The sequence below is a fragment of the Antechinus flavipes genome, chromosome 1, assembly GCF_016432865.1.
Source record: "Antechinus flavipes isolate AdamAnt ecotype Samford, QLD, Australia chromosome 1, AdamAnt_v2, whole genome shotgun sequence".
NCBI lineage: Eukaryota > Metazoa > Chordata > Mammalia > Dasyuromorphia > Dasyuridae > Antechinus > Antechinus flavipes.
Window position 1 is genome coordinate 436,964,640 of NC_067398.1, and position 15,674 is coordinate 436,980,313.

Below are 15,674 nucleotides of genomic sequence, written 5' to 3' on the forward strand. Positions count from 1 at the left end.
AGGCACCATTCCCCTACTCCACGATTTGAGGTGCCTACACTATACCTCTCATTTTAAAAAATGAATTGGCAAAAAAGAAAGAACCCCACCACTAAAATATATTATGGGAATAGGAAAGATCAGGATTCATCTTCAGAGGAGGATACTAGCAAAAAAAAAAAAAAAAAGCTTCTATCCCAAAGAGTAATTTGAAATGGCTCCCTGCCCAGATAAAATTTATAGAACTCAAAAAAGAATTCAACAATCACAGGAAAGATATTGAGGAAACAGCTAGGTGGTGCAGTGGATAAAGCACCAGCCCTGAAATCAGGAGCACCTAAGTTTAAATCTGGACTCAGACACTTCCCTGGGCAAGTCACTTAACCCCAATTGCCTCAGGGGAAAGACATTGAGGAAAAACTAATTAAGGAAAAACAAGAAAGTTATGGGAAAAAATCTTAATCAATTAGAAAAAGAGATACAGAGTCTCAAAGATGAAAATAATGTTTTGAAAATTGGATTTGGGCAAGGGAAAGCCAGTGAAGCTACTGGAGACCAAGAAATAACAAAACAAATTATAAGGAATGAGGAAATAGAACAGAATGTGAAATGTCTTATAAGAAAAATGGCAGATATGGAGAACAGATCAAAAAGAGAAAATATAAGAATATTTGAACTGCCAGAAAATTCTGACCAAAAAGAGAATTTTGACAAAATAATGCAGGAAATAATCCAAGGAAATTGTGCTAAAGTGATAGAATATGAAGGGAAAGTAGAAATAGAAAAAAATCTACCAATTACCACCTCAAAGAGATTCTATGTGAAAAATATACAGGAATATTATTACCAAATTTTTAAATCCCAAGATCAAAGAGAAAATTTTGCTAGAAACAAGAAAAGCAACATTTAAAATATGCTGGAGCTACACTTAGAATTGTACAAGACTTTTTAGCAGTTACAATAAAAGAAAGCAGGTCCTATAAATCATATCTACTGGCAATCAAAAAAACTAGGCCTGTTGCCAAAAATATCATATCCAGCAAAATTATCTATAATTCTGAATGGAAAAAATGGATATTCCACTAACTTGCAGATTTGCAGGACTTTTCTATTAACCAAATCTGAACTTAACAGAAAATTTAACATATAAGAGTCAATATGAAAAGTCAATTTAAAAAAACTTAATATGAACAAAAATGGACAAATTATTTATGTTTTTGATAGATGTATATATACATGTATGTATATAAGATTCACATCAATAATACTGTAGCTCAAAAGAAAGATTGGCAGAGTTAAGGGAAAAATAGTGATCGTGTTATACAAATGAGATGCAGAGGAAGACTAGACATAGAAGTATTAGATGTGGTTATACCCATGAGGGGTATGTCACCTCCAAAATCTATAAAGAAATAAGGAAGGATAGGCAGACGGAAAGCAAAGGGTGGGGAAGAAAATAAGGAAGGGATCCTAAAGTGGGGGGAGGTTAAATAATAGCAGGGCAAGTTATGGAGCAAAATTTAATTAGAGACAGCAAAGATAGGGAAGACATGTATTTATGTGGGGTGAGTATAGGTGTGAGTGTGTGTATATAACTACATATTTATATATGTATAAATATATCTTTTCTTAAATGTAGCTTGTGTGGGAGTGGTGGGGGGGATAAAAGTGGGGAAAAGAGTAAATAAGGTGTGCATCAGAGAACCAAAGAATACAAAGAAATAAAGAAAAAATGATCATTCATGAATATAATTATTTTCTTGATACTTTCTTGATACTTCTTGCTCTGCTATTTTGTTGTTATATGTTTTGGATTCTCCGTGATGTTCTGCTGGGCACATGACAATGATATGACCATTTATATCTAGGCCATATAACCATTTAGAACATACCTTAAAAATTAAAATAGCATTCATAAAGCACTTTAAGGACTGCAAACAATTATTATCTCATTTTAGCTCAGAACATTCCTGGAAGGTAAGTGCTATTATTATCCTAATATTACAAATGAGGGAACTAAGATAAACAGAAATGGTCAAATGCCCAAGGTCACACAGCTAGTAAGTGTCTGATGCCTCATTTGAACTCAAGCCTTCCTGAGGATAGACCTACTGCTCTAGCTACCTCATCAACTTATTTTGCTATATGGTATGAACATAAATTTATTCCGGGCTGATATACAGCTTTCCCAACAATATTTGTCAAAAACAATATTTATCAAACACTATCCCAGGTTTATCAAATGTCATTCTACATTGTATATTTCTTTTATATTTTATAAACCTATCTTATTCCACCACTCAACAATTTCTTTTTTAATGAGTACCAAATCCTTTTTATTAGTCCTACTTTACAGTATGGTTTGAAACCTTATACTTAGATATCCCTTTCCTTTCCACATTTTTATTATTACTCTTGAGAATCTTAATCATTTGTCCTTCCATATGGATTTAGTTATATTTTTTCTAGTTATATAAAATATTCTTTTGGTTTGATTGAATACAACTGAATAAATAAATTTAGGAAATGTCATTATTTTTTATTATGTTGATTCAACCTAAATATGAGCAATTAATATTTCCCCAATTATTTAGATCTATCTTTTTTCTCCAAACAATAATTTATAATTTGATTCATATTGTCTCAGGGTGACCCTTGGTAGTACACTTCCAAATCTTTTGTAACTTCTGAATTGATTTTGAATGAAATGTCTCTGTCTCGCATGTTTTGCTTGGTTTTGTTATATATAAAAATCTTGATGATTTATGCAGATTTATCTTATGTAGAATTTTCTTTTAGGAACCATTTATCATTTTTCTTCTTAGACTTATAAGTTATGGGATCAAATATATCTTGTCTCTGACACTTTTGAAATCTGCTTTTTTTTTTTTTAACACATGTCTAACTGTGCCAAAAATTCTTTCTGTGGGCTATTTTGAACTCCACAATGCTATACTCCCTTTTTTTCTGAAAGAACTTGTCAATTATGTCTTCTTATTGAAATTTAGGTATAGATTTTTTTTAAGTCTTTATCTCCCTTCTGGAAGTGAACTCATCAGCAAGGCATGTCAGGATATAACATATCTCCATTTTTAATGAGAGGAGACTTATAGCAGTAGTATAGATGAAACAGAGCTGTTTATCAGCACCCCATCTTGTCTCTCAATTTTTTGATTTGCATCAAGAATTCATCATCTGTTTTCTCCATCTTGTTGGATTGTCTATACTAACTTGGACAACATTTCTTTTATTTTAGCATTATTCAGTGTCTCCCCCAACTCAGGTTCATGGATTTCTACAGTTATCTAGGTTCTTGTCATACAGTTCTATTCCACTGCCCTTCATGTCACATCTCTGTTTCTTTATTAGATTTTCAGTTGGGTCCAATTGTTCACAAACTCATTTAGGATTTTCTTGGCAAAGATATTGGAGTGGTTTGCCATTTTCTTCTCCAACCCATTTTACATTTGAGGAAGCTGAGGCAAACAAAATTTAAAGTGACTTGTCCAGAGTCAGACAGTTAGTAAGTATCTGAGAACAAATTTTGAACTCAAGAAGAGGAATCTTCATGACTCTAGGCACAACTATCTCTGCTGAAAATATTATACTTTCATTCCACATGTGGACTATTCCATCTAATATTAATAGGGCCTATGATTTCATCCCAAAATCACTCAAAAGATATATGTAGATATGGATATGTGTATATATATATATATATCCAAATCTACTCTAACTCTGCCAAAAATTCTATCTATAGGCTATCTTGAACTTTACAATGTTATACTCATTTTTTATTTAAAAGAATCTGTCACTTCTGAACTATTAGTCATGTCTTCTTGGTGAGATTCAAGTACAGAATATGAGTTTTTCTTAATCCTTTATCTCCCTTTTGGAGATGATCTCATCAGCAAGGCAAGTCAGGAATAAAACATATCTCTAATTTTAGTGAGGGGAGACTTCTAGTAGTTGTATAAATGAAATACTTAAGTTTGTGGGTTTGAGCAGGCTACAACACAATATCAATGAAGATGTTGAGGAGTGGTGTGAAGGATGCCATCAAGGACATGTACAACAAGAAAAAAGTGGTCTAGTCTAACTAGTGACAAGGATTGTTATCTATATATTATGGAGAGAATGAAGACCATCTAACACATTGAGTAGATGTGACGTGATAAATTTATAGAAAATTGAATAGAATTGCACAGGATGGACATGAATGATTGGGTCATACATATATACATGTTAAATACATTTCAATATAATTGGTTGTCTTTATAATCTTATGTGTTTTATTTTTATTTTATACATTTAATAACATTATTCTGAAAGGGGGGTTCATAAATTTCACCAGATTTCCAAAGGGATCAGAATATAAGAAAGTTTAATGAATCCTGGCAAAGAGAAATCAGGGCATTATTCTTGACCTAGTCCCAAATATTCTTCAGGAATTTCTGGAGACTTATTCTGCTATTCTTCTTTTTGTTATACTTGGTGTTCTCTAAAGATATAATTAGTCATTATTTTCTCTGGCCTTTTATTTTAAGTTTTCACCTCCTTGAACAGAATGGCAAGTCTCCTGACTTTCATATGACTCTTCCCTCTTTTTCTCCCCCTTTTATTTAAGTTACCAATCAGTCACATCAATTCTTCTTTTTATCTCCATTGTCTTTTCAAGAGCCTTATTACTTTTCTATGTATAATACAGTTCTAGTCAAAGTGTAGAAGATAAAAGTAATTGTTGATTCACTCAGAAGGGTCCTCAACACTCAATTCCAAGGTAGTAGATATTTTGGACAATTATGGAAATATTATTATTATTGCCTAAAAAAATTTGTTCTAATGGTACATCATCATTTCTCTTGATAAGGATTTTTAAAAGTTAATCAACAAGCATTTATTAAGTCTCTAGTATGTAGCAGACATAGATGATCATTATGTAAATACTTATGAAGGGCAATGGAGTTCATCTTTAAAAGATTTTATTCAAAAGACTAATGTTGTGGTTGTTAACCATATTAGAGCCATACAATTATACCACCTATTTCCTTTTCAATTATTCTTGATTTATATTTCATGACTTTCCCCTAATTTCTATAAATGCCAAATTATTGTGTGCAACATTAATTTAACTGGATCAGGTTTAATGGTCAAATCCTCACTTTATTAATAAATTAATCTGGACTTCAAAAGATAAGGTATTAAGCCCTGTTACTCCCAAATTTTAAAGTGATAGAAAATATTCACAAATTAGATTTCAACTTCATTCTCCAAGAATATCTAAAGGACTTCACTACTTATAGGGAACGTTTCAAATACATTTACACAAAATTATAGAAATCAACCTTGAAGGAAACCTATTCAACTATACCTAAACAAGAATCCTATCTATAATATTCTTTCAATGCAATTCTTTTATATGCTATATTGATAGAAATACTTTCTAGTTCTAAGTCATTAATCCTCTATCTATCTCAGTTTCCTTATTTGTAAAATAGAAACAATAATAGCCTCTACTTCATAGGTATGCACAGTAAATGAATTAACATATATAAAGCATTGTATAAACCTTAAAGTATTCTATAAATATTAGTTGGTGGTAATAATAGGGGTAGCAGCAGTAAAACAATGAATCTTTGTTTCAGGAAGTAGCTTGTTTCATGAATCATTAAAGAATCTCTGCTATCTCACAAAGGCAAATCATGCTCCTCTATTTCAATTTAACTGAGGACCCAAATTATTTGACTTGTACAATATTTGTCTTAAATTTATGCTCTGTATATGCATTCTATAAGTTATTGACTCCCTCAATGACAGTAGCAATCACTTTTTACTAAATGTTTCTCACTGTTATAAATCATCTAATACTAACAAAAAGTCATTAAAGTTATCCATAATATTCCATCTCTTATGACATATGATTTTGACATATGTCTGGGAGATTATAATGAACATCTTTTAAGGCAAGTTTTTGCTCTACTGAAGCAAGAGTTTTTGTTTTTGTTTTCCCTAGTAGACAGACAATAAGCACACATAGAACTCATTCTCTATTTTTCAATCAATTATAAAGATGTTTCTTCTGTGAAATATTGCTTTCAAAAACCTCCCTATTCCCTTCTGATATACTCTTCAAGCATTTTCTCAATCCACATGTGAATTTTTCTTCTGAAAAGTATGTATAAATGGGAAATTAGGTATACAGGGAAATAACTATTTATAATCCCTTGATTTATTTTTGGAGATCCTTTGTCTGGTGATTATTGGACTTACCATAACCTTTGGCAATGATATCACTCACCTTATCAACAGATAAAGTATTTGTTAACTGCAATGGGTTTTAGAGTATCTGTTTTAAGATAATTGAGCTAATCAGTTAAAATTATAATAATGCATTTCAATATCCTTTCCTCTGTCCATTTCTCATTTTAGATAAACAATTTAAAGTCAAGGTAAAGGTAGAATTGCTTCAAATTTATATCATAGCTTTTTCTCATTTATATTCTTTATTTTAATTTTTCCTTTTACTTTGATCTTTGATCTAGCAAATTGGCAATCTGATTTTACAACAAAAAAGTGGGGATCAGATACTGATCTGACTAAATACAGCATTTAATGAGCAATTTTCTATCATTAAACTATAATTAACTTAAAGTGTGTATGTATATGCATGTGCACACATAATGTTATTTTGTTTGTTCATTGTCTGATGCACTGTGATTTTTTTTTCTTAAAATAAAAAGTATTAATGAAATCTAGACACAAGGCTAATAACAATTAAACCTCTCCAAAAGTGGAATAAGCTGCTTTGGAAAGTAGTACCTAGTCTCCCAACAAAATTCTTCAAACAAAGACTCTGTGACTAATTGTGGGCAATGCTATATAAGGGTTTCTTTGTCAGGAATAGGTGGCCTCTAAAATCCCTTCCATTCTTAGATTCTATAGAATTCTGACAATACACTGCTTTGGGAAGTGTTCCAACTAGCTTCAATTAAGCTGTCCCCAATTAGGATCATTCCACAAGGGAATCTTCAACCAGTGAAGCTCAACTGTAGCTATTAAGCATATTGGGGCTCCTCCAGCTGGAGCAATAAACATAGTGAAGGCAGACTGGCTTTAATGGTGCATGCTTAAAATGTCACCTGGATGCTAGTACAAGACTTATTCCATATTTTCTAATGTTCAGAAGAGTGCTCAGATGGCCCATATATTTGTTCCACTATAGCTAGTGATGGGAAGAATATTAGAACCCATATTCAATAAGCCAGTGAATTAATGTAAATTCTCTTGTTTGATTGATGATGGATGATAATTCAAAGAGTAAAGATTTATATGCTATTTGAAGATTTACAAAGTTCTAGGCATAATTTTTTTTACATATAATCCTCAAAACAGCCCTGTGAATTAAATAATAAAATATTATTATCCATATTTTATATAATGCAAGGTTCAGAGTAGCAAAGTGATTTTGGATAGAGTCACATAGTAAACTGAAGCATCAAGTCTCCTTTTTAAAGTGTTATTCTTAAACCATTCTCCAATTGATGAGTAATTCTTTGACACCACAAAAAAGAGCAGCTATAAATATCTTTATGTAAGTTTCATTTTATATAAATCTCCTTTTCCTTTTTATTTTATCTCCTTGGGGTATAAACCACATACTGGTATTTCTAAGTCAAAGAGTGTGCAACTTTATAGCCCTTTAAGCAGAGTTCAAAATTGTTCTCCAAAATGATTAGAATAATTCAAAGCTTTCCCAATAGTGCATTAATGAACTTATTTTCCCTATAAATAGTGTTCTTATTTTCCTAGTGATTCTCTCCACAATGAAAAAACTATAATGCTATAGGTACTTACAAGAGTTAATACAGTGATCTATCCAAGCCTACAGAAAGAAACATACGTTCAGAAGGCCATCTCCAATAAATGAAGAAAGAACTACCGTGTTTCCCCGATAATAAGACACTGTCTTATTATTATTTTTTGGACAGAAAAACACCAGAGGGCTTATTTTCAGGAGAGGGCTAATTTTAATGAACATTGATGCAATTTTAATAAACAGGTAAATGTGAACCAAAAAAAGTACCTTTATTCAATAATGATCATGTCATCTTCTTCAACAACATCGTCGTAAGTGTCCATACCCTGAATTACATCCTGGATGTCTTGCGCCTCTATTTCCTTCAGAAGAAGTGGACCCAATCTGTCATGTCCAGCAATATAGCTGTCTTTAAATGAACATGTCTTGTCCAGTTAACCTGCTCGTAGTGCCTTGGCGACACAGCTGTCAGTAATTTTATCCCATGACTTCTTCACCCAAGTCACGACTTCTTGCAGACAGGGCTTCACAAAGTTTCCATGCTGATTTGTTTCCATTCTATTTTCAATGTAGTCATTGACTTCCATGCGCAAATGGTCCTTGAATGGCTTGTTTATTGCAATATCAAGGGTCTGGAGATAGGCAGTCATTCGTGCAGGAATCATTACTTGATCTATTCTTCTCTCTGCAAGGAAGTTCTTCATTTCTTTAGCGTGGTGAGTGCTGACTGAGTTCTTCTTTTATCCTCCATGATGCCCCCTGAGTTCTTCTTTTATCCTCCATCATGCCCCTTTTATCCTCCATCATGCCCCCTCACTCCCGCTTACATACCAGGTTTTTATGTTGTCCTGCCTCAGCTCTCCTCCGCGGCACTGCTTCCAATGGCGCCAGCAAGCAAATCACTGGGGAAGAACAGGATGATGTGCTCACTGCTGCAGCGCTGATTGGATGCAGCTCGGAGCCCGGCATGCGTTTCACCCGGGGTGAGGGCGGAGAGTGGGGGGGAGGGGATGGTGCATACAGAGGGTACCATAATATAGCATGTAGCGCAGGGGATCACCTTCACTACAGTAGCAATCTCAATAGGGCTTATTTTCGGGGGAGGGCTTATTTTAGCGGAATCTTACACAGTAAGGGGAGGGCTTATTTTCAGGATAGGTCTTATTATTGGGGAAACACGGTACTAGAAAATCTCAAAATGAAGAATGATAGTGATAGCTGTGATGAGCATGAATGTGTCAAGACTGAATGTGATGAGTCCAAAAATAACCCCACAGAAGAGACCTCCAAAGTCATTCAGTATTTAATATATGTATCATGTACCACTGAAGAGCTTTTTTCTTTCCCCAAAATAAAATGCCTGAGTGGTACCCTTAATATGTTAAAAGTACTAATTGATTAGGAAGTAAGGCTAAGCAGAGATGGTTCTTCTGTTATGATTAACACTGTCAATGACTGTGATGTGGGTCAAAGACAGGGGATGACTTTTATTTGAATGACTACAGTTGGGAGGAACATAATGGTGAGTGGTATTAATAGGATTGCCTATGATAGGGATGAACATTAAGATCATTACTAAATCATTGTTTTCTCATATTCTAGGAATTAAACTTTCCAGTGGGTAAAAAAATCTTCTTTAACATTGGTCACTTTTATTTGTCATCTTAGCCAATCTCATGGGCATAAGATGGTACTTCAAAAGTATCTAATTTTCTAATTATTGGTGATTTGAGATCTTTTTATGTGACTATTGATAGCTTTGATTTCTTACTTTGAATACTGCCTGTTCACATCCCTTAGCCATTTATTAACTGGGGATAGAGCTGAACAAGCTATGGAATAACAATGTGATAGAACACTATTGTGCTATAAGGAATTATGAATGGAATGTTTTCAGAAAAACTGGCAAGATATATAGGAACTAATGCAAAGTGAAGGGATCATAACCAAAAGAAAAATGCATTCATGAATGACAATATTGTAAAGATATTCAACTGTGAAAAACTTAATAACTGATCAATACAAGGATCCACCACAACTTCAAAGGACTCACTATATAAAATACTACCCACCTCCAAATAAGGACAGATAGTGTCACTATGCAGATTGAAGTTATTTCCCCTTTATTTTTTTTATCTTTTATTTGGAACATAGTTGATGCAGAAATATGTTTCACATGACTTGAAAGTAAGAGGGGCATTATATTTCTTGCCTTCTCAAAGAGTAATATAGGGAAAGAGGGATAAAGGAAGGAGAGAATTTGGAACTAAAATATTTTTAAGTGCAGTGTCCTTTCAAAAAATCATAGGAACCAAGATGGTATATATGGTGGTGTAAATACTAAGGAGAGCATCAAGTCCACGATTTCACGAATGAAGAAACTAAGGCCCACTAAATGATTTGTCCAGTTTCATAAGGAGTAACTAAGATTCAAACCCAAGTCTTGTGACTCCATTTCAGTATCATTTCTATTTTCCTACTATTCCACTGCTGCTACAGAAAGCCTTCCTACTTAGTTATTTAATTATCAACTAAGATTTCTTTACTTTATAACTACTTGGAATGAAAATGGAAATAATAACCTATTCCAATCCCATTCAGCTTCAATGAGAACATTAACTTATAAAATGAATCAATGAGTTATGAGATTATTTTGAGCAGTTTGAGTGGCTTTCTGTCACTAACAAGGCTGAATTCCTTGAGTCAAAGCTGAATTGTCATGTACAATGAAGCACAACATTCCACTGTTTCTCAGAGCTAGCATAAAACTGGAAGCCTAGAAGGTATGGTATTGCTTCCAGCTCTCATGGAGTACTAAGGAGCAAACTATAGAGATTTCTGGGGGTGGGGGGGGAAGAAATTTATATTTGATCTGACTATAGCAAAAGTAATGGGAAAAACATAAGGAAGCTTAGTCTTGACCTTCTCTCATCTTCTTTTCCTTTCTAGCACACTTTGACAGGTTTTTTTAACCTTCAATACTTATGGCTCTGCTTCATTTGGAGTTGGGAAGCCTAGTTATTCTCAGGGTAATGAAAGTCCAAATGAATTTGAGAAGTAATCTATTTCCATCCCATTTCATCCTAAACGTCTATAAGTCTTACATCTTTTTTGTTACTATAAGAAGTATATTCTCAAGTATGTCTTAAATAATTGGAGGTAAATTCATAGTTAAACCACAAAACATATAATTTTAAATGATAATCTCTGGGATAATTTACAGATTTATTTCTATAACAATCAAATTATCCTGAAGACATTTTATAGAGACAGACAAAATAATAAAATTTATTTGGAAGAAAAAGTTCTAAAATTTTAGTGGAATTAATGAAGGTGAAAGAAGTAGCAATAAAAAGGAATAGTAGGAAATGAATAAGGAGAGCAAAAGATTGGATGGTAATTTCAAAAACTGACTACTTAACAGAAATAACAATCGTTTGAAAGGCTAGACATTCTAATTTTACATTTTCTGAAGTTCTTGATTTACTAAAGCTATGAAGCCGCGTGTTAAAATTCTTGAAGAACACACTAATAAACATACAGTAACAGAGAGAAATAAACAAATGTTGCAATATCATAATGGATAAATATAATGCTATTAAAGTAGAGCACCCTCCTAGTACAGCACAAATTCTGCATACTTTCTTTAAAAGGCTCAAAGAATACACCAAAAAGAGTTCTTTCAGCAAAAGGAGCATCATAGGAGCAATATTTCTGAGCCACCCAAGAAAGTGGTAGAAATGATTCCCCAGATTCCAATGTATTTCCAGGAAGAGACAAGAACAATATATAAAGTGCATATGTGGGTAAGAAAGATCATAGAAGTACTAGTTTGCTACAGGTGATGTTGCATCACCATCCTGTTGCTGTTACATTGGAGTTGGATGAAGAAGATATTAAACTACCTCCTTCGGTAATTATAGATTCTCAGTAGAATGAAACATTAAAACAAAGAGAAGAAAATTAATTGGTCCATATTATGGAAAGAGCTTCACCTTTACTTTCCTCTCTTGATACAAGGAAGACAACACCATCTTTTCTTTCAAGCAGAGATGAAATTTTAGACATGAAAATGGAGAATATTTTAGCCATTATCCACATATTGTACAAAAACATTGCAAATGATGAAGGAAGAGCATTAAATAATTTTAGAAAATCAAAGAAAATTTGGACTGAATCTTCAACAAAAAAGTAATGAATTAAAGAGAAGACAGCAGCTTGAGAGAGAGCTTTCAAAAGCAAAAATCAAAGTGCAAAAGCTGAGAGTATAAGATGTAATTTTCCTGAATGCAACAATCTCTAAATAGTTATCTTTTTTTGTGTGAATGATCTGAAATTTTCAAAACCATTTAAATGGTTTTGACAAAATCAATTCCATAAGGGAACATGCTGGGTCAGAATACATATTCTTAAAATACTGGTTTCTCACAATTATAAGAAAATTATTTTTAAAAGTTTCTTATTCCAGATCTTTTGACTGTTTCGCATGTCTGTAATACACATTTTAAAATTTTCTTCTAAATTTTATTTGTGAGAAGTTGTAATAACTGGTCTTACAGATGTTTTTACTTTTTTTACTGAAGTTAGTAAAACTTTCAGAAGAAATTTGTACTTCTGACCTAGAAATGCTCAAGTTGATCTTTAAAAGAAGAAAAATGCCAATTAGAATATTTTCTATTAATTTTATTAAGTGTTGTAACAATCTAGAATTATTAGTTGCTCTATGAATCATAATTTAAAATTACAGTTGTTCTATACAACACTAATTTTCATATCTTATTCTCTGTTTTAAAAAAAATTTAAAAATTTGATGCCCTTTTACATTGCAATTATTTCTAGAACTACTTCCTTTCTCTGCCCCCAAGTTGAATCCTCCCTCATAGTAAAATAAAAACACCAGACACAAGTGACCATAACTGATAATAATACTCTCCCCTGGTATAGTCTACTACCCCTTTGCCGAGAAAGAGAAGGTCACACCTTAAAGTTTTTAAAGACTGGCTCATAAAACCATAGAATTTCAGAACTGGAAGTGACTTTATTAGAGATCAAACTTATTTTATAGAAGAAACTGAGATGCAGAAAAATTAAGTGGCTTAGCAAAAATCACAAACTAGTTACCTGATAGATCTAGCATTAGAACCCATTTCTGATTTAGAGTCTAGTCATTTTTTATTATGCCACAAATCCTATAGGAGATTTTAAATATTTGAGATTGTGGTTAGCAGCTTAACCAAATATATATACATATATATAGATATATAGATATATACATAGATATAGATATAAATATAGATATAGATATAGATGGATAGATATGAATGGGGATCAAATGTATATGTATACATATACCTAATATATACATATCAAAGAAAAGATGTTTCATTTAATAATTTGTTTCAAAGTACTATAGATTAGTGATGGCAAGGGGATTTTATAAATTATTTTTCCTTAGCATAAAATAAAAAAAAAATTTATTCACCTTTTATGTGTTTGATGTAAATCTGTCAGATTTGTTCAAATCTGCCTTAATTTACTACTTTTAAATCTTCAGTAGAATTTCCACAAAAATCAGCATTAAAAAACTTAAATAGTAGTGTGCCACATCTACCAAAATAAAGTAGGCTACTATCTATCTATCCATCTACCTATCGATTGATATGTGTGTGTGTGTTCTGTGAAATGCTTTGAGACTCTACTGAGCTTTTTTTTCAAAACCTATTCCAGTGTTTTTAGGTTTGAAAAATTCAAACTTTGATTTCTAAAAGTAAGTTTCAAAGTATATCTTGCTCTTCTTCTTGAATAAAAAGCAATAAAGAAGAAAAATTTTGAAATAGGGATCGCATTTAAGACCTCAATCAGTAACCATCAAAACTTTTTTTAATGGTAATTTAATATTATGTGATTAGAATGACCAAGTTTGTCCTCAGAAAAGAGAGGAGAAAATATATCCCCTTCTCTTCTTTGAAAAGGTAAGAAACTATGAATTTGTAATATAGCATATACCCAATCAATTATTGGTTAATTTCTCTGAGTTACTTCCTTTTCTTTTTTCCTTTTTGTTACAAGTGGTAGCTCACAGGGTAGAGAAGGGGAATGAATGCATTTAAAAATGAAGGTAATGTAAAAACAAAATAGACCATTTTTTTCTTTTAAAAATCATGTTTTCAATTTATATAGGTTGTTTTTAGTGGGTCACATGTTTTTACTATGCTAGAAATTTTCCTGAAAGTTTGCATGCTCAATATTTTTCTTGATAAAATTGTCCATTTATCAAGTATATTTCAGCCAGCAAAGTTTCCTGCGTCAGTGACTAGAGAGCAGGAAAGTAGTTATATTGTGAAATTTCCCCCACCCTAAAAGCAATGTCTTAAACAAATTCTTTCAGATATATGTACAACTTTTTATAGAAAGGAGGATCTTTTAACACTATCTTCAATCCTAAATTAAGCAGATTAAGCACTTCTATAAATCTAGGGTATGTTATGAGGAAAGCACACAAAAAAACCCACTTCCTCCGAAAAAGTCACAAATCTGAGTACTTCAACTATGTGTTTATATCTACACATAAATATATAAAAATATAAACAATATGTATATGCATTTGAAATTCATATATATGATGCGATTAGAAGGTAAATTGAATCCCATTTAAGTGAGGCACGCATATATATATAATATTATGTATATGTACCATGATATAGATGCATATATTTGTGTGTTTATATTACATAGAGAGATATACAGATAGATAAAGTATATGTATGTATGTATGTATTATACATATGGTATATAGACATGTATATGTATGTATATGATGTTGTAAAGAATGACCTGACAAGACTTGACATGGGGTATGTTTGATCAAGAAGTATAGGAAACAGAAAGGTGCCCAGGAATGACAGGAGGCAATAACAGGCAAGTCTAACCACTATTTCCCCTTAGACCCTGATGAAGACAGGATGCTCAGCCCAAGAGCCCAAAAGCAGTGCCTCCAAACCACCAGATATGTTTTCAGGCCAGCTGCCTGAAGCCATAGAAATAATTGTGAAGAAGGAGCTAAACTTTATTAAAAGTTTTTTTTGCGTTTATTAATGTATTCATAATTTTCTTTTACTTTTAGAATTGATGTAATCAATTATGTTAATGGTTTTCCTTATATTAAAACATCCTTGTATTCGTGACATAAATCCCACTTGATCACAATGTAATTTGTATATTGTATATTGTATATTATATAATGTATATTCATAATATGTTATTGTATTCTTTTACCTAGTATTTCGTTTAAGATTTTTACATTCATATTCATTAATGAAATTAGTCTATAATTTTCTTTTTTCTATTTTAACTCTTTCCAGCTTAGATATCAATGTGATTTGTTTCAAAAAAGTTTAATATAATGCCTTTTTTAATCTATTACTCCAAATAACTTATTTAATATTGTAATTGGTTGATCTTTAAACATTTAATAAAATTCACTTATAAATCCATCTAATCCTGATGCTTTCCTCTTAGAAAGCTCATTTATGTACTGTTCAATTTCTTTTTTTCTAAAATAGGTCAGACATTTAGATATTTCATTTCTTCTTTTACTAATCTAGTCAAATTGCATTTTTCTAAATATTCTTCCATTTCACTTAAACTGGGCAATATTTCATGCTATTACTCAAGATACTATCAAAAGGGATATGTGACCTAGATATAAAGAGAAATTTCACAAGTAAATTACAAGAACATGAAACATATTACTTATCAAACTTGTGGATAAGCAAATAATTTATGAATAAATGAGAGATAGAGAGCAAAGTTAGGTGTGAACTAGATAATTTCAGTTACATTAAATTAAAAAGGTTTTGTTCAAATGGAACAAATATAC

General features: G+C 32.0%; 1 pseudogene; it reads left to right on the forward strand.

Moving 5' to 3' along the window:
- The first annotated feature begins 11,188 nt into the window (after nucleotides 1–11,188).
- Nucleotides 11,189–12,066, forward strand: LOC127546459 (fibrinogen silencer-binding protein-like; annotated as a pseudogene).
- Nucleotides 12,067–15,674: the final 3,608 nt, after the last annotated feature.